This window comes from Hippichthys cyanospilos, chromosome 1 (genome assembly GCF_059441005.1).
Source record: "Hippichthys cyanospilos isolate Australia breed blue-spotted pipefish chromosome 1, RoL_Hcya_1.0, whole genome shotgun sequence".
Classification (NCBI taxonomy): Eukaryota; Metazoa; Chordata; class Actinopteri; order Syngnathiformes; family Syngnathidae; genus Hippichthys; species Hippichthys cyanospilos.
Window position 1 is genome coordinate 26,914,216 of NC_142369.1, and position 22,762 is coordinate 26,936,977.

Sequence of the window (22,762 nt, forward strand, 5' to 3'; positions counted from 1 at the left end):
AAACGGTTTAACCAAATATAGAGACATTTATGTATGTATAAAAATGTATCTTTATTCGGGTTTTATTGAACATTTCTACAGATGTATGAGCTCAAACATCCATGGGTCGAGCATTCAAACCGGCGTCTTGTAATCGAAGTTTTCGGGACGGATCACACGGGGACACCAAATCAACAAGATAAGAGGGTGCTAAACCATGTAGGATTTTATGAATAATCAACAAAACCTTGAAATCGCATCTCAGGTGCACTGGAAGCTAATGCAAGTTGGCTTGCATGTGGTAATGTGATCGAACTTGTGTCATGTTTGTCAGGAGTCTCACTGCAGCATTTTGTTCCGACTGCAAGCTTTTGAACCGAGACAAGGAAAGACCAGAGAACAACATGTAACATTATCCATCCATCTACCTATTTTCTATTGTCATTTATCCTCACTAGGGTCGCTGGCTCACTGGCGCCTATCCTAGCCATTTTCATTCAGTTGACAATGGACACCCAGAGAGGAGTGGTTGAGCATACAAAAGCAACCGTTCAAACTCACAATCACACCTAAGGGAAATTTGGAGTGTCCAATATACCTACCATGCATGTTTTTGCAATGTTGGAGGTGACCAGAGTGCCCAAAGAAGACCCACGCGAGCTTGGGAATAACATGCAAACTCTACACAGAAAGACCTGGGCAAGGTGGAATTCAAACGGGGACCTCTGAACTGTGAGGCAGGCGTGCTAACCATGTCTTTTTCAAGAAAGCCCCAATCTTTGCCAGCCAAAAGGTAGAAGAATATGCACTCTTTGAGGTCACTTACCACAAAAGCACGTGCAGTTCAGCCGACCATATAAAACAAAGCACCTAGCTGTGACTGCTGCCAAAGCTATCAAAAGCAACAGAATCACTAACATAGCATAGCCAACTATCGCAAAGCTCTTTCCTGAACTAAAATCATGAATATCCCCGTTTGAATAAGTTTGCAGTAGACATATAGGGAGGTTTTATTTTAAAATCATGTTCTAATTATTTTGCGTTTGAAGAAAGGGGTTTCCTGCGAAAGAGGTGATATTAATTGAATAAATGTGTGTACATTTGCATCACTGGTTTATTGGGATACTGGCAATAGCTCTCAAAGATTCCGGAGTGTCAAATTTTGAGGGAGAAATTATTTTGATTCCGTTTTGAATTGTTTTCATACTGTATAACAAAACATGGCAAAAGTGAAGCAAAACTTTCTGGATGGATGGTAAATTGCTCCCACTAATGAGACAGCTGTTATACATTGATTTTTTTATTTTTTTTTCTGAGATGCACAGGTGGAACAGGTAATCAAGAACAAATCATTTGCATCTATTTTTAGGGGCCAAACAATACTCATTGTCTTCATGCATGCTGACAGCACACAATCAGATTATGTATGTTATTTTCCTCTTACACCCTCCGTTGTAAACTAACCACAACAAAAAAAACACAGTTATAAACTCCAAATGGTCCTAAACAAAATGGCCATGTTATCAAAGTGTGTTTGACTCACTGTTGGTAGTAGATGCCCAGTACTCAGGTTTACTTCCTTATTATCATGGACACAAAAAATATTTAACCATCCCCAATTCATCTGAGATATTTGACAAGATAGTTCTAGTAACTGGCATTGAGTCTGCACCATTAACATCAAGGACATAATCTCATGCCAACATAACCGTCGGCAACCCAGCGGTGAGCGGCCCGCATCACTACGCCATCATCAGTAGCGGTAAATATTTGATCAGAGATGCAGATGTGTCCATTAAAGATACGTAGGGACAAAGATGAATCCCTCATCTGGGTTCCTGCTTTATTTGACACTCATTTTCTTCTCCCCAGCTCGTGAATATTCGTATTAGCACATTAATGCAACACAATTGCGAGAGACACAAGACATCAGACAGGAAGCAAAATGGGATAAAACAAAGATGTGCTTTTGACAGACTTGCCATTTCATGTGACTGAGTAGATTTGACTTATATTTATTACTTTCTTAATATCAGTGAGACAAGATAATAACATTTAGATTAAAAATCTGAAAATGATAAATATCTATTTTCTCTTTTGTCCTGATAGCAACCCCCCCGTCACACACACAAATACACAAACCAGTTTAATATTAAGAGTCTTTCCATTAAACATCTCGCCTTTTGTCATCATTTGCCTCGGCAGGGGAGGAAAAAAAAACTAGACATCATTCTATGAATTATTAAAGACGCTGGCGCTAATTTATTTAATGAATTAAGAAGAGTCCGGTGGGGGGTATTTCAATAATGGCACACTGTTAGTAGTGTTTTAATAAGGATGGCACACACTGATTGGGTAATTACATCTCAGCTCTCCCCACGCTGCCTCGCTCTGGGACCACAAGAGACGGAAGCAGTGTGACAGGAGTTTCCTAATGCAGTATATTTATCATCAAATACACAGATTACATGGCACGAATTCCTTCTCATTGCCCTTTTATATGCAGAATCAACTTATGTCCCACCGATGCCAAAATGATGTCTCCAAAGAGCAACTAGTTCATTTTGTGTTAACAATGCTTTGCAACCTAATGCATACATTCAGAACTACAAAGAGATTATTCAAATCTATTTTACCTTCTTTTCTAATCTATTTTACAACATATTGCTTCATTATGTTGTTTGAAAGTGAGATTAATACGTCATCAGACATGAAGAACTTGATGCCTCCAGTGCAAATCACCCATAGGACTCCTAAGATTGTGCATCGCAACTGCTATATCAAAAGCTGTAGAAGAAGGCTACAACTTTGTAATCTCATATAGAATCTGCAAACTAATCAATAGAGGCCAAGCTAGAGTTTTAAATCTGCCACTTAAAAAAGGAAAACTGAGACGACCGTAAGGACAAAGAATAGGGTAAGTATTTCTTCTTCAGCAAAATGTCAGGCTTGATTACGACTATTTTGAGTGCGCTAGAAAGCCCGCATGCTGTGTCCAGCTCTTGTCATACTGTTAACACATCCAAAGGCTTCATTCAAAACGCAGACGTCTAAAAAAACAGAACGAGAAGCAGCTAGGCCTGTAATGGGACTGGATCCCAATCAATAGAGACGCTCCTCAGGCCATTCGTAGGCGTAATGACTTTAGGTTTCTCAATAATTAAGATATTGTCAGTGTGCTGACTGCAGGGTCAGCCAATCATTAACCCCATGTTAAATATGCCTTTGTTTTAATTGCTTTGCTTTAGCTCCTCCAGATATGCAGGGATGAAAATTAAAGAGACAGCAACCTTTTTTTTTCCTCCGTACGCATGTTTGAGTCAGAGAACGATAGCCGCCCCCGGGCCTACTTGTATGTGCGCACGTCTGCATTCAGCATGTAACTGACCCGTTAATTGTTCTTTCAGCTTTGCCGAATAGTCTCTCTTTAAACGTTTTCTACCATTTAGAGTTTGCATTTTTAGAGGTGAGGAGATGAATTAAGTACCCTAATTTCGAGCAAACCATTGAGAAGAATATGTCACCAAGGAGTTTGACGACTAGAGCAAAGGTGCTAGAAGAGCGGCATCATCATCATCATTGCTCAGCCAATAACATTTCTAGTCCGTTTCCCCCATCTCGGCGATCACCCCTGCAGCCAATCCTGCCCCAGCCGGGTGATGAGAAACAATGAATTCATATCCAACATGCTGCCATTTTTTTGCCTCCACTACACAGACGCTCACGCCTTCCTCTTTTCCCTCAGCAGCCCTGCCATTGGCTGCCGGTAAATGGACTAAAGCACCACTCAATAGGCCAATGCACTCCGTCAAGGCGAGGGGGCTTGACCTTTCCTGGCGTAGGGAAACGTAATTCATATCGGCCCCAGACCAGCTGCCTGCTAAACGAACATCTCATCCAATTTCCAGGCGCTTGCAACACAAAAAACAGAAGTGGGGGGCAGGCGTGTGTTGTGAGGAGTGTTGGGGGAGAGTGGCTTGTGGGCAGGGAAGTCCTGATGGATTTTAGATTGGTTTCTCAATTTCTCTTCACTCCAGAGAGGCTGGGGGTAGACGAGACAAAGAGGAAAAACAAACACCAAATGCTGAACGAATACACACGTGGTGGACACCTACACACACCGTCTGTAAAAGGTAGTTTTAAATGACTTCTCGATTTACAGTTTTTGTATTTACTCTCGAAGAAGGCATTGCGACTTGCGAAATTATTTTATAGGCTTTGACCTGATTTACTGTATGTGACGCTTTTTTCCCCAAAGAGATTAAATCACCGTGCAGGACCGAACTATTAATGATGGACCGCCTAACGAGCCGCTTACTGTGCAGACCACATTCCCCTTGAACTTATTTATGGCAAACACACACACACACATTATATATATATATATATATATATATATATATATATATATATATATATATATATATATATATATATATATATATATATATATATATATATATATTGGGCCCATCTATTGGGCCCTCATTGTATGATACTGCACAACTTTCAGTAGCTGCTGCAGAGAGGGTGCGATCTATGGCACCATCAAACTATGTTCTTAACTGGTATTTATTGTATTTGGGGGTGGTATCAGGATTTTCTGTTAAGTTCATATTCTGGGTTTGTGTTAGTTTTTGTTTTGTCTTTTCATGTTCTGGGTTTGTTGGTTGGGTTTTGTTAATGTTCTTAGTTATGTTTTCTGGTCCCCTTGAGTCGGTTGCTTGTTAGTTTGATTGTGCACACCTGTCCTTGTCAAACTTTTCCCTCGTGTCAGTCATTCAGCCCCCTACCCAAATGGTGTTTTGTCCAGGTGTTCATCTTTGTCTCTTCAATTTGGAGTGTATTTGTAGTGGTGTCTCCTTTCAGTTCTTGTCGGATCAATGTTGTCGCTATCATCCAGTTGTAGTCCGTGAGTTACATTTCTGTTTTTTTTTTCTGTGTGATATCCAAGTCTTTAAGTTTGTTTTGGTTTTTCTTGGTTACCTTGTATGCAGTTGTAGTTCATGCTGCCATTGCTGATTAAATTCTTATTATTGAGGACATCAACTTTCCTGCATTTGTGTACATTAAACCTATATCCTCCATATTCATGCTGAATCCTGACATAAACACAGATGGACAAGTCAAACCCGTGCAGAAATAAAAGGCCACCAATGTATTAGACAATAACTGTAATGATAATATCAATCATAATCATTTTAAAGAATGTCAATATTATTCAAATAAAACATTACTTCAGGTTCCTGGCATTCATCTAAAAAGAAAAGAAAAGAAAAACTTGCCAAAATTGATATGGAGTGGGATGAAAAATATCAGAAGCATCTGGATCTTAGACCTTTCGAGTGTTGCACTCCTCTGCACAGAGATCTCCAATGTTGGTCCTGGTATTTGCGGGAGCAATTCATCCAGCTTGAGTCTAACTACGCCCAATGCCCAAATCACTTCTGGTACCACTGTTTACCCTTCATATGTTCTCTAGTTTTTCATTCAGTCCTTGATGCTTCTGTTTTTTTTTGTTGCTATCATTAAGATTTGCTACATTTATCGCAACTGCTGTTTTCTTGATGTTTATTCACCGCTACTACAGTAAATCAGGCTGGTTATCTGTGTCCAGTGTTTTAGTTTGGATCTGGAAGCCTCGCGAGATCTTAGCCTGGTTATTCTAACCGCCTTTGAGGGTGTCTGCCATCTTGATTCTGGGACCTCTTTTCCATGTTTGGTACAGATGTTCTGGTAGACTATTCCTGCTACCTGATTATGCAACTCCATGTATGCCTTGCCTGCTAGCGTCTTACACACCGCTGTGATATTCTCTACCGTCTCTGGGGCTTATTTGAACAGCCTACCCTTGTGATCCTGTCTGATGGTAGACCCCAGCCTCTATTGATCTTCAATTTACGGCCTGTTCCTGTGCTGCCATGATTAGGGCCTCAGTGTGGTCTTACAGTCCTGCCTTTTCCAGCCGCTGGTATGTATTCTCGGTCAGCCGCTCCGTCAATTTGACAGTGAAACATGCCGTACAGGGGCTATGACAGTCCATCTGGCACCTTCTCCTTACTGCGCTTCAGTCGTCTGAGGCATTCACTAAACAAGTTGTCTGTGGGGGACATTATCTTGATATATTTTTGCAAGTCTTTTGTTTTCTTCTGAATAGTGCCATGTACACTCACTAGTTTTCAGCTTTGTGTACAGTATGGCCTCAGGATGCTGTACTTGTGCTGGACCCCATTTGAGGGAGCTTCCTCATCTTGACATCAGTGGCTTGCATCTCTTTAAGTGTCCAAGGATTATGCCAGCTGGGTATCCGATTACTAGCAAGGCATAAGTGTTAATGGCCTGTATCTTATTCATGCCCATTCAGCTGACTGTGTGAGTTCTAAGGGTGAATACGAAATGCTAAAAAATGTTTTTAATTGTTTTTAAATGCTACGTACGGAGGAATGCTGATTAGCACCTCTGCCTCACAGTCCCGGTCCAGCTTTGTTCTCCTCGTGTTCACATGGGTTTTCTCCAAGCACTCGTTCAAAAACATGCATGGTAGGCATATTGGACTCTCCAAACTGCCTGTAGGTGTGACTGTGAGTGTGAATGGTTGTTTTTCTTGGTGTGCCCTACAAATGGCTGCCAACCAGTCCAGCGTGTCCTCCGTCTACTGCCTGATGATGCCTGAGATAGGCACCAGCAAGCCAGTGACCCTGGTGAGTATAAGTTACAATAGAAAATGGATGGATGGATGGAAAAATGGAAATACCTATTAGTATTTGGTAATGGGTGCCCTCTGAGCAGCCTCCTCGCGATTGCTATTTGCCTGAGTGGCTTCAGCCCTTTACAAAACAGCAGTAGGCACAGGAGATCTCCTTGGAAAATGCCTCATTTGATATTCACCTATGCAATTGGCTTTGAGTAGTACACAAACCCCACACTGTTGATGTTATACAGTTCCAAGCATTCCAGTATCCATGTAAATGATAATGGAATTATTATTCTTATACTGTGCAGGTTTGGTTTTTTTTTCTTGTTTTTAAAAGTCCGCCTTGTAAAGTAATTTCCAGTAATACGAATTTATGCATATTTCTGACTCTCACTGGAGTCACTCTAAATCAATCAGAGGACATATATACACTGACTGTTCACCGAGGCCTGCAGAAGCCTCAAGTTGGAAATTGAGTTGTGTGTTTGTTAATCAATAACGTGAAAGATGCACAAACAAAAATAAGAGTTAGGTTAGCAAAGGTTGGCAAACTGGCACAGTGCTGTACCAAGTCCATTCTATATGGGAAAGAAAGCAATATTTACTGAATTACTGTTTCATTCCACATGGAACTCTATGTGTTCTGTTTTTCTGTATTCACATACATTAACATTTCCTCGTTTGTCTTTGATTATTTGATGTGTATTGCAACGTTAATGTAAATCTGTGATTGGCTGACGACTAGTCCGGAGTAAACTCCATCTTTCACCAAAACTCACACACAACCTTAGTGAAGATAAGCAGAACAAAAAAATCAAAAAGTTAGCTCCCTCTTGCATGAAGCTGCAGAAAGCCGCAGAGATCGCTGCCGCTGAGTTGGAAATGGCTGGTACGAAAGCTACCTATACTGAGGCATGCAAACATGTGCATGCTAATGAATAAAAAAAGAGACATAAACAAAACCAGCACGGGCATACACAGGTAAACAAGTCCCACTTTGAGAGGGTGAGTTATGCCTCAGGCAACAAACTAATCATAGCTATGCTGTATAGGCATGTTTTAGATAAACAACTGGCTTCGGTAATTTGGCAGCACTCCCATGGACAAAGCCATGTGTAAGCAGTACCAAATGAGCAGTGCAGCAGCACCAAGATGGAAGAAGAGTGTGTGGTTCAGGTCTCTGGAGTGTTCAGCTTTTCCCTGTAGCCTCCTGTCTATCTTGGCAAAGGCTGCCATGGTGTTGTCAGGCCTGGCCCAATTAAACCTATTTAGAGAGACTTCAACCTTTGCCTCACTGGGGACTCGGCTCGTCATCTCCACGTGCTCAGCCGTGTTGCTTTTCTACTGGTTGAGGAAAAGAAAAAAAGGAGCGCTCGTAACATATAATAATAATGATGCGATCAAACAATTCAGACGGCGAAACGTGTTTGGTATTCTTATCGTTAAGGTATCAGTGATTGCTCGAGGATCACTTAGGAACACAGTTTTTTTTTTTTTAAACCCTCTTCGTTCTAGGTGGTTAAGACTGATGAGATGTGGGATGTGGGGTGGCTACAAGGAAGGAGATCAGATTTCATGCACCCCCCAAAAGCAAACAAAGCTAGTCGACAGTGTGTGCCGTGCATCCCCGGAGTCCAACTGCTGCTCTGAAACCAATTTAGCAGCCCAGGTTGGAAAGCGCAAACCTCTAGTTCCTGTTTTCTTCTATCCCACCAATCCCTCCTGTTACTTCCCCTCCTGCCTCAGCTTGTTTCTCCTCTCGCTTAGCATTACTCTTTGGAAGATACAGTTAGACCAGTGGGAGGGAATCTGGGCATGAGAAAGTGGAAAAGAGGGGAAAGGATCACTTCTTTCTGAAATCATGCTCTGGATCAGTCTGGAGAGGCCGAGTGTGTTTGGATTGGCATGGCGGTTGGCAGACGCCAGTGGGAGAAGGAGCTGGAGGAGAGTTATAAATAAACATTTCAACAGGGCTGGGGAGAGGTGTGAGCAGGCCTCGAGCTGCAGACCTTCCATGGGCTCATTGGCGTCCCTCCAGGTCACATTACATGAGTAAAGTGACGTACTGTGTGTGTGTGTGTGTGTGTGTGCACGCTGAGAAAGTGGAATGTGTGATTCAATGAAGGCCTTACTGTGCCATCCTCAGTGAACCGAGACAATTAGCATATTATTACATAAGGACAGAATGTTCCATTCACACTTCATCTGCTGAAGATGTGCCATCGGTCCCAAGGTTCCATTCCTTATCGATTCACATTCATTAAATTTTAACATAGGAGGAAATGATGTACGCAGGTGCTGAGTAGAATGAATAAAACACTAAAATCCTCGTTAGTCTACAGTACATTATCTGAAACTTTTCTCTGCTGACTCTGGTGATCCCAGAAGTTTAAGAATGTTTTTTTTTTTTCTTTTTTTGCTTCATCTGTCATCATAGCCCTAGGTTGTATTTTAAACTATATTTTGAAATAAGCTAGGATTACAAACAAGTCACCTTTGCGTAATTTTGGCTCCATTACAGTATGTATCGTCCATACAGTAAATTTCTTCTTGGCTAATAAGTCTAATAAGTTAATCTTTTGGTCAATAACCAGTTTAACCTACTTTTGGCAATAATAACCTTAAGTAAATATTCCCTGTTAGTAGTTGTAGAATGGTCAGCAGAGATTTTGAGCCATTTCTTTACAATTCAGATTTTTTTTTTTTTTTCAGAGAGGGGTGGGGGCAGTCTCCTGTGAATCGTTCTCTTGAGTTCAAGCTTTAGCATCTCAATTGGGTTGAGCTCAGGAATTTGACCCAAGTGGCATATTTTCTTATTTTCTTCTGTTGAAGCCATTTAGTTCTGAAAGCTCTTTTTTTTAAAGGCATGGTTCACATCAGGCAATACTTGATGAGAGTAGAAAACTGACGTGTGTTTTATAGGGAACTGTAGCCTACCCACCACCCCTGTTCTCATCACGGATCCACATTTTTCTGTGTAACTCAGGTTGTGATAAATGGGAAATAGTCGTTTCCAAGGCCGAAACTGTTAGACCCAGTTGCACACTCTTTGAAATGGAAAGTTATTTGCTCAAAGGAGGTTAAGCATAACTCGTTAGCTCCTAATGTTGGAACTAGTCCATAAAATGTTATGACATCATAATTAGGAACAAACACACCTGACAGCTAAAATGAATTTGTATAAGTGCCTTGAATAAGTGAATGAAACCCTACCGGCGATGCACAACACCTCACAAAAGCACATTTAAAGAAAAGTCAGATCTTTTTTCCTTAACTTTTTTTATTTTTTGCTCCATTTCCTTTTCCCACTTCTTCGAATTAGCCTAATATAAAACATTGACTAGTATTGCTGAGCTCACAGAAAAAAATCAAATGCTTAACCACAGAACATGATTAAAAAAAAAAGAAGTGTATTTGCCTGGAAAGGGATAATGTACTCACAAAAGAAATACCTTTTTGGGTAGAGTTTGTGTACTTCTCTCTGTGAAGTAATTTTTAGTCCATATATACACATTTCCAAATCACTTTTGTCAGAAATCTGCGAAGTACGCAAATACCGTAAAAAAATTAGTCTGTGTAGTTTGGATAGATGTTTTTACTTTATTTTTTTTAATGTCGAGTCCCGCCGAAGCACATTCTGCCAAAGACCCCAATCTTACTCTGCTCTCCAGCACACCCTCCAGTGCTGCCAGAGGGCTGCTCCCCTGTCCAGCACGGCTCTGAGGCCTTAAGAAAACAAACTGCTTCTGATTGTGAAAATAGTGCCGTAAGGCCCACCTGGTGCCTGTTGCTTATCTCAGACAAGGGAAGCTTTGTGCAGTACCAGGGCTCCTTACTGGCCCTCTACCACCCCACCAGGTGGAGATTTGCAGGGCCATATTCTCCTCTGCCATCTGGCCTCTCTGTCCATCATTTTCATCAACTGCCCCCATACAGGCTGGGCTGCTTCCACTGAGGTCTCTGTGTATATTTAGAGAGTGGAGAATCAGGAAACAACTCACCATATAGACCCCACACAGAAGAGTTGCAGATGGTGAGATCAGCTGCTCCCATAACAGTATTTGAAATATCATTTCTAAGGATGTACAAATAAATCGTTAAAATGCCATTCATGCAATTTCATCTCAATCAAACACAATACCGAAATGAATCAGTATAGCATATGTGTAATATACTCTTTATATATAGTTTCCTACTCTCAGAGAGTAAATCCCATTTATCACTGCAAATCTTTGTCAGTTCAACAAAATGATTTTCTATGACAGTCCTCCGGATTTTTTTTAAGTATATAGTATAATAACTATCATCTCCCGTAGTGCAAGCAGGTCATTTTCACTTTCATTTATCTTAGATTCTTCTTGATGAAATGATCCGGACATGATTGGTTCCAAGTTTATGTAGTATACAGTATTCTATTTCCTTACTTTCTACTTGAAATAAGCAGTAAACAAACTGACAATGGAATGAACAAAAAGACCGGGGTCACCAATGTAGTGCCTGCGGGCACCAGATAGCCTGTGAGGATCAAATGAGCAGCCTGAAGGCCTGTTCTGCAAATAGCTCACAAAGTTACAAATGATAGAACAGTGTGATTTTCTAGGAATGTTTCAAATATTCATACATGTATTACATGTACATAACATATTTCACTTGATTAACATATTTACTACAGCTGTTCCATAATTATTGCGAGAAATCATTAACATGATCAGTGTCTTCACATAAATTGGGTGACCTTCGTATTAGTCCGTACCAAAAGGAGTAGCTCTCACTTTCAAAAAGGTTGGTGATCTGAAATAGACATTTGAAAAATAGACAATACTTTCAGAAGCAGCACAATTTTCAATGTTTCTAACACATTTCACTGATTAGTTTCTCATCGTCTTAGACTCAAGTTAAGTGGAGCATTAAAATTGAAATAGAAAAAAAATGAGATCGCAAAATAGAGATATAGAACCCATCCATTTTAAATATAAATATAAAAATTCAATGACTGATGAATATTAAAAGCAGTACAGTATAGGTTTACCAGATTTCGGAATTTTCTGGTAATCACACACACCTTCAAATAAATCAAAGCAGTCCTCTGAATACAGGGTGAGATGCAGAAATATGACATTTAAGTGTTGTTTTAATTCCTACACCTATTTGTTACGCTGAGATAGACAGTATAAAAGGCCAGGTTCATGTTAAAGCCAATTTTTATGAACTGGTTCACACTAAGGAAAACAGATCTAATTTCGAATGTGAATGGACGATGTTTGTCATGTGACATGCATATGCACAACATTGAGTGATGCCCAAAAGAATATGGTCCAAGGTTTATGGGGCTCATCCTTTTATCTCAAATCTACAGAGAAGCCATGCAGGGGTAGAATTGTTATGGGTTAATGAGGTGAGGCATTTAAATCATGGAGATGTCTACAAGAGATGATGTCAGTGGGACCAACACCGGTGGGACATGCCCAGAACTCCTCACCCAGGGAAGTGTCTGGGAGGCATCAACCAGATGCCCGAACAACCTCAACTGGATCCTCTCACAGACTATATAATGAGCAGTGGCTTGACAATGAGTTCCTCCCGGATGATTGAGCTTCTCACCCTATCTCTAAAGGAGAGAGCCTGTACACCTTGCAGAGGACACTCATTTTTGTCCCGTGTATCTGGGATCTCGCTCTTTCTGTCATGACCCACAGCTTGTGACTACAGGTGAGAGCAGGAACGTAAATCGACCGGCTCAGCTCTTTGTTTACCCCGACAGACCAGTGCAGAGTCCACATTACGGGTGACGCTGCATCTGTCCGTCTGTTGGTCTCTCGTTACATCCTACTCTCACATGTGAACAAGATATTTGAACTCCTCCAATTGGGGTAGGACCTCATCCCCAACTCGGAGAGGGCATTCCAATTGAGTACGATGGTCTCAGATTTGGAAGTGCTGAGGTTCATTCCAGCCACTTCACACTCTGCTGAGAATCACTCCAGTGAGAGTTGGAGGTCAACTCCTGAAGAAAACAATAGCACCACCTCATCTGCTAATAGCAAAGATGAAATGCTGAGACTCCCAAACCAGATCCCCTCAATGCTTCGGCTGCGTGTAAAGATTCTGTCCATAGAGGTAATGAACGGAATCTGTGATAAAGGCCAGCCATTGCGGAGTCCAACCCCCACTGAAAACGGAGTCGACTTAATGCAGGCAATGCCGACCGAACATCGGTGGTACAGGGACCGAACAGACCATATCAAGACGTTCGGTACCAAGTACTCCCAAAGCACAGCGGACTGAACTCCCCGAGGAATATAATTGAAAGCCTTCTCCAAGTCCACAAAGCACATGTAGATCTGCTGAACAAACTCCCATGCACCCTTGAGGATCCTGCCAAAGGTGTAGCGCTGGTCCACTATTTCACGGCCAAGACGAAAACCAAATTGCCCCCTCTGAATCCGTGGTTCAACAACTTGAGAGTCCTCAGAATAGACTTTACCGGGAAGGCTGAGGAGTGTGATCCCTCTATTGGTTAGAACAAACCTTCCCATCCTCCTTAAAAAGGTCCACCACAACCCTGGAATGCCAATGCAGAGGCGTTTCAGCAAGGACAGCCCTACAACATCCAGAGCCTTTAGGAACTTCGGACTGATCACATCCACCCCCAGGGCCTTGCCACCAAGGAGTTTTTTTGACCGCCTCGTTGATTTCAGCCCCAGAGATGGGAGAGCCAACCTTGGAATTCGCAGACACTACTTCCTCAGAGGAAGACATTTCGGTGGAATTGAGGAGGTCCTAGAAGTATTCCACTTCCCACTGCCCTCTGGCAATGTACTAAGTTGATGTCAGCAGTGCCCTATCCCCACTGTACACAGAATTGATGGTGCACTGCTTTCCCCATAGTACACACTGTAAGTGTTGGCGGTGCAATGCATTTCCCTCCAGAGATGCTGGATAATGGACCAGAATTTCCTCAAAGATGTCCGGAAGTTGTTTTCCATAGCCTCATCAAACTCCTCCCACACCCGAGTTTTAGCCTCGGCGACCACCGAAACCCCACTCTGCTTGGCCCGGCTCGGTACTTGTCAGGCGCCCATGGAGTCCCATGGACCAAAAAGGTCTTATCGGACTCCTTCTCCTCCGGCATCCATTACTGATGGTGTCCACTAGCGGGTTAGGGGATTTCCGCCCCAACTGGCACTGACCACCTCATGGCCACAACTTCGATCAGTCGCCTCGACAATGGAGGTGCAGAACATGGTCCACTCGGACTCAGTGTCCCCCACCTCCCTCGGGACATGAAAGAAATTTGTCTGGAGGTGGGAGTTGAAACTCCGTCTGACAGCGGACTCTGCCAGTCCTTCCCTGCAGAACCTAATGATACATTTGGGTCTGCCAGGTCTCCGCCACCATCTGAACAAACACACCACCGGCTGGTCATCTGTTTACAGCTCTGCCCCTCTCTTCACCTGAGTCCGTGTCCAAAACATGAGGCCTCAAATCCGATGACGCGACCGCAAAGTCAATCATCGAACTGCGGCCTAGGGTGTCCTGGTGCCAAGTGGACACCATATTTGAACATGGTTTTTGATATCGACAATCCATGACGACGACAGGAGTCCAATAAAAAAGCAGCACTTGTGTTGGGATCAGGGGAGCTGTTCGTCCCAATCACATCCCTTCAGGTCTCACTCTCATTACTCATGTAAGCATGAAGTTCCCCATTAGAACGTGGGAGCACTCTCCAGGACACCCTCCAAAAACTTCAGAAAGAGTGGGAACTCTGAACTGTTGTTTGATGCACAAGCACAAAGCACAGTCAGGACCCATGCCCCAGCCTGGAGTCAGAGTGAGGCTACCCTCTCGTCCACCAGGGTAAACCCTAATGTACAATAAGTACGGGGGGCATAAGTATGACCACACCTGTTCGTTGCCTCTCACTGACAGAGTGGAAGAGAGTCCAACCCCCTCTTGAGAGGACTAGTACCAGAGCCCAAGCTGTGTGTGGAGGTGAGTCTGACTGTATCTAACTTTTCCGCCTCACACACCAGTTCAGTCTCCTTTTATGCCAGGGGTCAATCCATGTCACAACGTCTAGCTTCTGCAGCCGGGGACTGGAGCACCCAAAAGGTCTGGGAAGGTCTGACAGAGTCCCCTGTCAGATGGAATTTCAACTCCCACCGCCTTTGAACATCGGCCAACTTTCACTGCACCCAGCCCCTATGGCCCCTCTTACAGGTGGTGAGCCCATGAGAAGGGGGATCCATGCAGTCACTTTGGGCAGAGCCTGGCCGAGTCCAATGGGTGTGGGCCTAGCTATCATGCGCTGGCTAGCGAGCCCCACCTCCAGGCCTGGCTCCAGAGGGGTACCCCTTTTACCCACGTAGGGGCGAGGGAAACTCGACTCCATTTATTTGCGAGGGAAACTTGAATCCATTTATTTTATTCATTATTAGAGGTCTAGGAGCCGTGCTTAGTCGAGTCCATCACCTGGGACCTATTTGCCATGGGTGACCATGCCAGGGTCTTTGTTGATGGGACTTTGTTATTACATTCATTTAATTTATAAATGGTCATTTGAAGATATTCTTTTTATTGCCTGTGGAAAATCAAGAATCAAGAATTGCTCTCTGCAGATATGGGATTGTTCCCAGCAAAATCAAATCGTATTTTTTGAAGAATCCATTAGAAGGATATCCGGCGTTCGTCCATTGTCTGTCTGTCTGTCTGACAATTTATTCTAAATATTGCTAGAGTAAGTCTGTCATTGCTGCCGACATAAATTTGCTTAGTTCTGTGTGAATATTTGTTTATTGTTGGTTAAGAAAAAAAATCTATCATGCTTGTGTTGCCTTAGGTACTTCTCCACGTCCTTTTCCTGTTCATTTGTCATTAACAATTTGGATGCCTTGGCAAATTTGAGTAATCGCTCCCCTCTGTTGTCAGAACGGTGAGAGAGAGCAGATGGTCTTTGGCCACTGAATAACGAATGGTAAAGTATATGATGGTAATGACCAACTGCTTTAAAGCAACCATGTGAGGTGTACAATTTACATGTGTTGCCACTCTAATGCTACAGATATAAGTGAATAAATGGTAAATACCTATTGACTGCAATGTTATAGCTACAGAAACTTGAAAATGTACTCACAAAAGAAAGCAGATAATGTCCACAATACATGCAAAATACATATTCATGATCTGAAAAATGAGACTGATCATTGATTTAGCTGTGCTTACCAGCTGTGTACTTAACCATAAAGAGTGCATCTTCATTGTTTGTCCATTATTTTAGGACGTTCAAGTGGAGGCGAGTTAAAACACTGTAATGAAAAAAAAATGATGAAGGCATCAGTGCCTACTTAGAAACACGTGCAGGAAAGCTAAGAATCAAAGGCAATTAGGCCCACGGTGTCTTTTAGCTTGGAAATGAAATGCAATCACATTAACATCTACCATATGGAATATGAAATCACTGAACTGGAAAGTTTTGTTTGAGGAATATGCTTTTTCACCAGCCATTGTTCAGTTGGAATTCATTACGACATTTGGGCAACATTTTCTTCTTATGGAAACCATAAGAAATGAGAAATGTGGATGAGGCTACTTTTTCCAGGGTCCTTGGTGAGTGTGTCAGTGATCTGAGACATTTGGTGTAGTATCTGGATGAGCATGACTTTGGATCAGGAACCAACATCTGGGCCACATGTGCAGTCAACAAAAGTGACAAGAGAGTGTAGGATTTTAAGGCCACTCTTTTGTTTCTTCCCTCTGTGTTTGCTTTTTGTCTTTCTTGTCCTACTATTGCAGTCTTCCCCTATGACTCTTTGGGCTATGATCACGGTGAATAACATGATATTACAAGCATGTTTCACAGGACATAACTGTTGACAATAACAAAAATCAGTGGTTTCATGCCTGAGCGGGTCTGATACAGCCCCTTTTACAGCTTCCTGGCATCTCTCTGGCCAACCTTCCATTAGCAGGATCGGGAGGCCCTGGGCGGCCGGTAGGAGTGTGACCAGAGATTATTGTCCAGTCTGCTTGTTTGGGTTAAGGCTTTAGATGGGGAAATGGGATTAGGGTAGGCCCGGCTGGAAAGACATACACTAATGGGAAGCAGAGGAGCACTTGCCTGATCCTCCTCCACTCACAGAGAGCAACCCTGTTATCCCACCAGATTGGATTAGCCCCCTGTTAAATGTGCTATGATAAGGGAGGACCACTGCTGAGACACTTCTCAGTGCTGCTGGGGAGGAAACACGCAGATACAGCACATGGATCAAAAAGATTCCAGCACACTGCTTTAAAAGGATTTCATGTGAACAGATTGGACTGTGATGTCACATGTACACTATCAGAAATAGGTACAGCAGGTGTCGGTTTCTTTGACTCATTTTATGTCCTCATCACGATATAATTGGATACAGCATTTGGTACTCTTTTTAGACATAATGCAGAACTATGATCCTCCATCCATTTTATGTAGCTGCTTTTCCTCACAAGAGTCGCAGGCTTGCTGGTGCCTATCCCAGCGGACTTCGGGCAATCGGTGGGGTACACCCTGAACTGGTTGCCAGCCAATTGTAGGGCAATTGAACAACCATTCATGCACCCAATCACACCTAGGCGCAATTTAGTTTGTCCAAAACACATGCCATGCATGTTTTTTTTGGTTGTTTTTTGTTTTTTTGGAGTGTGGCAGGAAACCTGAGCGCCCAGAGAGAAACCACTTAGGCTCAGGGAGAGCACGCAAACTTCACTCAGGAATGTAGGCGCGAAGTGGATTTGAACATGGGTCCCTGAGCCACTGAGCAGCTATAACTATGATCAGAATGCTCAAATTCAAGATCAATCTCAAAAGTGATATTCCCAAAGATGACTAAAAGAGCTGGTACTAAAGCAATGTCAGGCTGCTTTCTCTCAAAGTGCCCTTGAGCAAGCCTCATAATTTGACAAATTCATCTCAAACTGGTACTGGGAAAAGTGAGGTGGAAGCTGTGGAGGAAGGAACTCCGAGCATGTGAGATGGTGTGTTGAGGTAGTGTTTTCGTGCAAAGTGATGAGTAAAGTTTTCAAAATCCTTGCGATAACAGAGCAGATGTCAGTGGAGAATACCAGGAGGTGACACTATTCGATAAGATTGAAATTGATATCTCTCAGAAGCTCCAATGTTTCGATGTGAAAATGTGATCATGTTTTGGTTTGTACTTTGCCTTTCAGACATAGCATGTAAAGAATGATTTGTCTAATTTTGTCCCAGGTTTTATTGAATTGCTAAATGAATCTATTTTCACTCCCAGATTAATCACAATGAAGCGTGTAGAAATGTAGATGCATTTGGCAAATGCAAAACTGTGGATGTAACCTATGAGTAGCTTCCACATTTTTTGCCTGAGCAGTGAAGTCTGTGCTCATTTACCTTGAACAAATCCAACCCAAAGTTCCTCTAAAGTCAAAGTAAATGTTTTATAAATGTGGTATACCGTAGAGAAGAGTGTAAACAAGCCAGCCCCATTTTAATGAATTAAAAAAAAATCGTTACATACTGTATATGAACTCAGACTTCAAAATTATGGAATAATTCCCAGAGCTCTCAGTCACTGAGGGCATGCCCACGAAATGCACTAAACCTGCTCCCCACTCAACTGTCAATCAAATATGTCCCTACATCTATGGTGTGTACTCACACTCCTACAGTAAATGTTTGAGCCATAAAATATATTTTTCAAAACATAATAAATATGTCAAGCATCCATGTGATGTTTCATTGGTGTGTGGGTCCACATAACACAGACACTTAGGGAATGTCAGCTGTTCATTCAACACAGGTTAGTCAGCCTGTTGCTCTCATGTAAATATTTGAGCGCAATATTCCTGCTCGTTTCAATCCCCATAATGCTTTTGCTTTTTCATCACTTTTTCCGCAATATTTTCAAACATGTCTTCAACCCTCAGAAGAGACAACAGAAGAATTAGAAGAAGAATTGAATCTGTGGATAATGCGAAAGATGATGTTGATAAGGTGGATCAGTAGGTATTATTTGTATTACGACTGTTTAGTTTGACCGAGTGGAATGGAAGAATAATATTGAATCCCTCTATAGAGACAGGTGGACAGAAGGGTGCAAATTGGGTTGGTTAGCAAAGCAGAGCTAGGTGTTATCCGCCTAACAGTGAAAATGAACTGACGTGGATGATTTAGATTAATGATAAAAGAACAAAAGACTACAAAAAAAGATGTACAGTATATTTAAATATATATATATATATTGGAATTGAAAGATCAGCGATTTATGTACTGGGTGCGATCTCACAGAAGGCTATATAAATGATAGAAGTGGTACTTTTATGATTCCAGTAGATGTAAACCCATCACTGAGAATAGTGTGGGGAATTAATTGCCAAAAAGGCATCTTTGAGACTTGGGCACTGAAAGTGTAATATGTTTTTAGCCCCCGGTGTTTAAATTTTGTTTAATTTATGATGATTTGATTTTGTGAAAAAGTACAATGGTTCAATTGAAAACTGTCTATAAAGATTGTTATCTTTTCTAATCTGTTGTTTTGGCAAAAAGTTGTGCATCCTTAGATTGTTTAGAGCAGAGTATTAAGCATTGCTATCAGATTGATTTTTGCGACCATGCTGACTTTTACATAAAATGAATTGCTTTTTGCCAACATCTTGTTATTAGGCACACCCGCAGCAAAACTTTACTGAGCTGAAGGAAGGCCATATGCAAATAGAAAGACTGCAAATTCAGCCAATCCACCAGGCAGACATTAATTACTGGTATCCAGCCTGCCATTGTCTTCCAAAGAGCACTTAATTTGCACCATGATTTCAACTGTTGGAAATTAGCAATCTTGGCGGCTATGCAAGCCTGCACACTTGCATGTGCACATGTGAATCTATGGTCCTGTGTATATCATATATGCTGTATGAGACGGTTTAGGAAATTGTAGTGGCGGCTATATTGCATTTAACTTGTAGGAAAGTCTATCTGGACACATTCTTGGCGGACATCAAGAAATGTAATATTGCAGCACAATCACCAACTTCTCTGCAGCTTGGGACCGAAAGGACTCCCCTGTGACCTACCTGCCAGCTCAGTCGTCTCTTGTGTGATTGATTAACATTTTATTAATGTTTCCTTTTGCCACCAGTCCAGGTGAAGCAGCATGACACACATTGCCTACAACTTGGTGATGATTGGATTTCAAAGGTTACAGATAGCATAATTGCTTTTAAATTACACTCCATACGAGTGTGTGTCATTAATGGAAAGATGATTCACATCCCACCTCAGTGTCACCTCAGACGATCTTTGGCTATTTAGTCTCGATAAGGTGACATGTGTCATACTGATCATCAAACAGGCATACCCTGGTCAAACTGTGAAAAAAGAAAAAAAATAAGAAACGATTCATGCCTCTCGATGCAGAAAAGAAGCCGTTGTCACTGGTCTGATCAATTTCATTTCACCCACCTGCTGATATCTTTTCTAACAGAGACAGCCTTAGTAATTTAGCAATAATAAATGAGATCAAACACACCATAAGTCCAGTTGACAACCACTTAAGGGATTCATCCTTGGTTAACAAATCACTGTTGGCTAATTAACCAAATTGTGTGTAGATGTGCACTGCACAAAGGTTACTGCTATTTAATGGGCAATCAGAGTCCGTTGGCACAAAATGTTAAAAGCCTGTTGAGTAAATGTGGTTGTGAAAGGAATGGCATCATAAAAATGCATATCCTATTAGCCATTGAATGTTTATTACAAATCTTTGTCAAATAGAATTTTTGCTATGCGTTGTGCTTTTTGAGGTCTTACAGTATGTATGCGTATGTTTCTCTATATTTGTTTGTTAAAAAAATTAATAAAACACTGTTGAACTTATGCATCACTCAGCACCTTGACACTGTACAAATTCTTTGGACATTTGTTGAGAAAGAGTCAAGAGTGGTTGAATTGGTAAAAATGTCTAAAAAAAAAAAAAAAGTGCAATTTGAAAATGATATAGCCATTCACATTTTCTACCATTAGTAAATACATACTGGTAAGATCATGTTACTGTGTCCACCAGATTGGTGGGGAGCTGAGCGACAGAACTGAATTTGAAAGGAATGTTTAAAAAAAAAAAAAAATGTTCTGTGGTTGTACTTAGCAGACACGAACTTTTCATCAAAAGGAATGTCCTCTACATTTGTACTTTTTTTATTTTCTTGGTCCTTTGTGGAGCTCATTGGCTTGGACAACTACTTACTTACTTACAATTACTTACAAGACAGGTAAGAAAAAAACTAACACACAAATAATTAGTACAGAATAAAAGATACAGTGATGTCAGGTACTTCTACCATGCCGTTGCATTAACGTTGGGTAATAATATACTACTTATGGATGGATATAATCTATGGTATTTATTCATGTAATTTTGGGGAAAAATGCATACACACACGCACACACACACACACACACACACGCAGCCGAGTAACAGTGTTCCCTAATAAACATATATATATATATATATATATATATATATATATATATATATATATATATATATATATATATATATATAATTAGGGAACACTGTTACTCGGCTGCTTTGAGCTTCATCACAAATCGTTTCAATAGCCTGGGTTTCGTGTAGTATGCAACTAATAAACAGAAGTACTTCCATTCAGAACTAAAATCACATTTACAATTAAGGATGTAATTGCCAAAGAATCTTGCTGCAAGCTATGAAGAGAAGTCAAAATCAACAGCCAGATCTTGCTTGTTTGTGCAACATGGTTGAACCTCACTCATCTGTTTCCCTGGTTAGCACCTCCCACCAGAGGTCCCAACAAAGAGACATTGAACCTATACAAAAATGAGATTTTCAACCCTAAATTTTCTCATTTTTGTCACTGCTCCAGTTAGGGTTGAACGTCATCATAGCCTGAAGAAGCCAATAGCACCACATCGTCTGCAAATAGCAGAGATGCAACGCTGAGATGCAAGCCTCCGATCCCGCTTGTTAAAAGGGGATCATCACCACTGGTCTTCCAATCCAGAGGTACTGTCTCTGATGCCCACGTAATGTTGCGGAGTCATGTCAACCAGGAAAGCCCTACAACATCCAGAGACTTTAGCAACTCGGAGCTCATCCACCCCAGGCGCCTTGCCACAAGTTTGTTTCTCGACCACCTCGGTGACTTCAGCCCCAGATATAGGTGAGCCCACATTGAAGTTTCCATACTCTGCTTCCGCAAAGGAAGATATGTTGGTGCGATTGAGGAGCTATTCAAAGCGTTCGACCCACCATCTTACGACGTCCCGAGTTGAGGTCTCCAGCGGTTGATATCATCTCTCACTGAGTACTTATTTACTTGATTACAAATTATGGCTGCTCTACCTACTCCTATTCACAGTGTACAGCTAAATACTGTAAATCAATCACTGTTTTGAACGCAGAATTACATATTTGTACAGTTTAGTGTGTCCTTGTCTTTTTTCTTTTCTGTTTGTTATATGTGCATTCTCATTGTATGCTCGTGTAATATATGGATTTATCTTTATTTGTGCTTGGATTTGTTAGGTGTGTTCGTGGACATGACTGTGGGCCATTCTCATCTAGAGTTGAGAAACTTAATGGCTTGCACATGTGGAGGATTTTCAAGTGTTTAGAATAAAGTTAGTTTCCAGAAGAGTAAAAAAAATATAAAAGGGAGAAAAGGGGGGTGTAATGGAGGAGTTGGGGGGCCAAAGCAGTCTCAAACTGAAGACAGCCCGCCTGAGCCCCTCCTTCTGCTGAAACTAATGCCTTTCTCTTTCCCTACTCACAGAGTTAAAGGTCAGGGGTCACGGGGGAAGAGCCTTTTGATTGGGTACCAAAAGGGGAGGATGCATTAAACCTGCGGTGTGTAATTTGACACTCCCTTTAATCTGATCAGAACGATAAAATAAATGAAAACGCCACAGCAGACCATTTACCTCAGAGTGAAGTGTATGAAGTACAAAGCAAATGAGGCAAAAAGAAAAAGTCTGGCATAACACCAACCTTCATCTTACCCCTCCTTTCAGCCCTTGGCCCTTCGTAGGGGGAGATAAAG

At 41.6% G+C, this 22,762-nt stretch overlaps 1 protein-coding gene across 4 annotated transcripts in view; it reads right to left on the reverse strand.

Annotated features, from left to right (window-relative positions):
* Positions 1 to 22,762, reverse strand: part of LOC148429932 (uncharacterized) — a 108,941-nt gene that overhangs the window by 56,076 nt on the left and 30,103 nt on the right. The gene's annotated exons all lie outside the window — the stretch shown is intronic.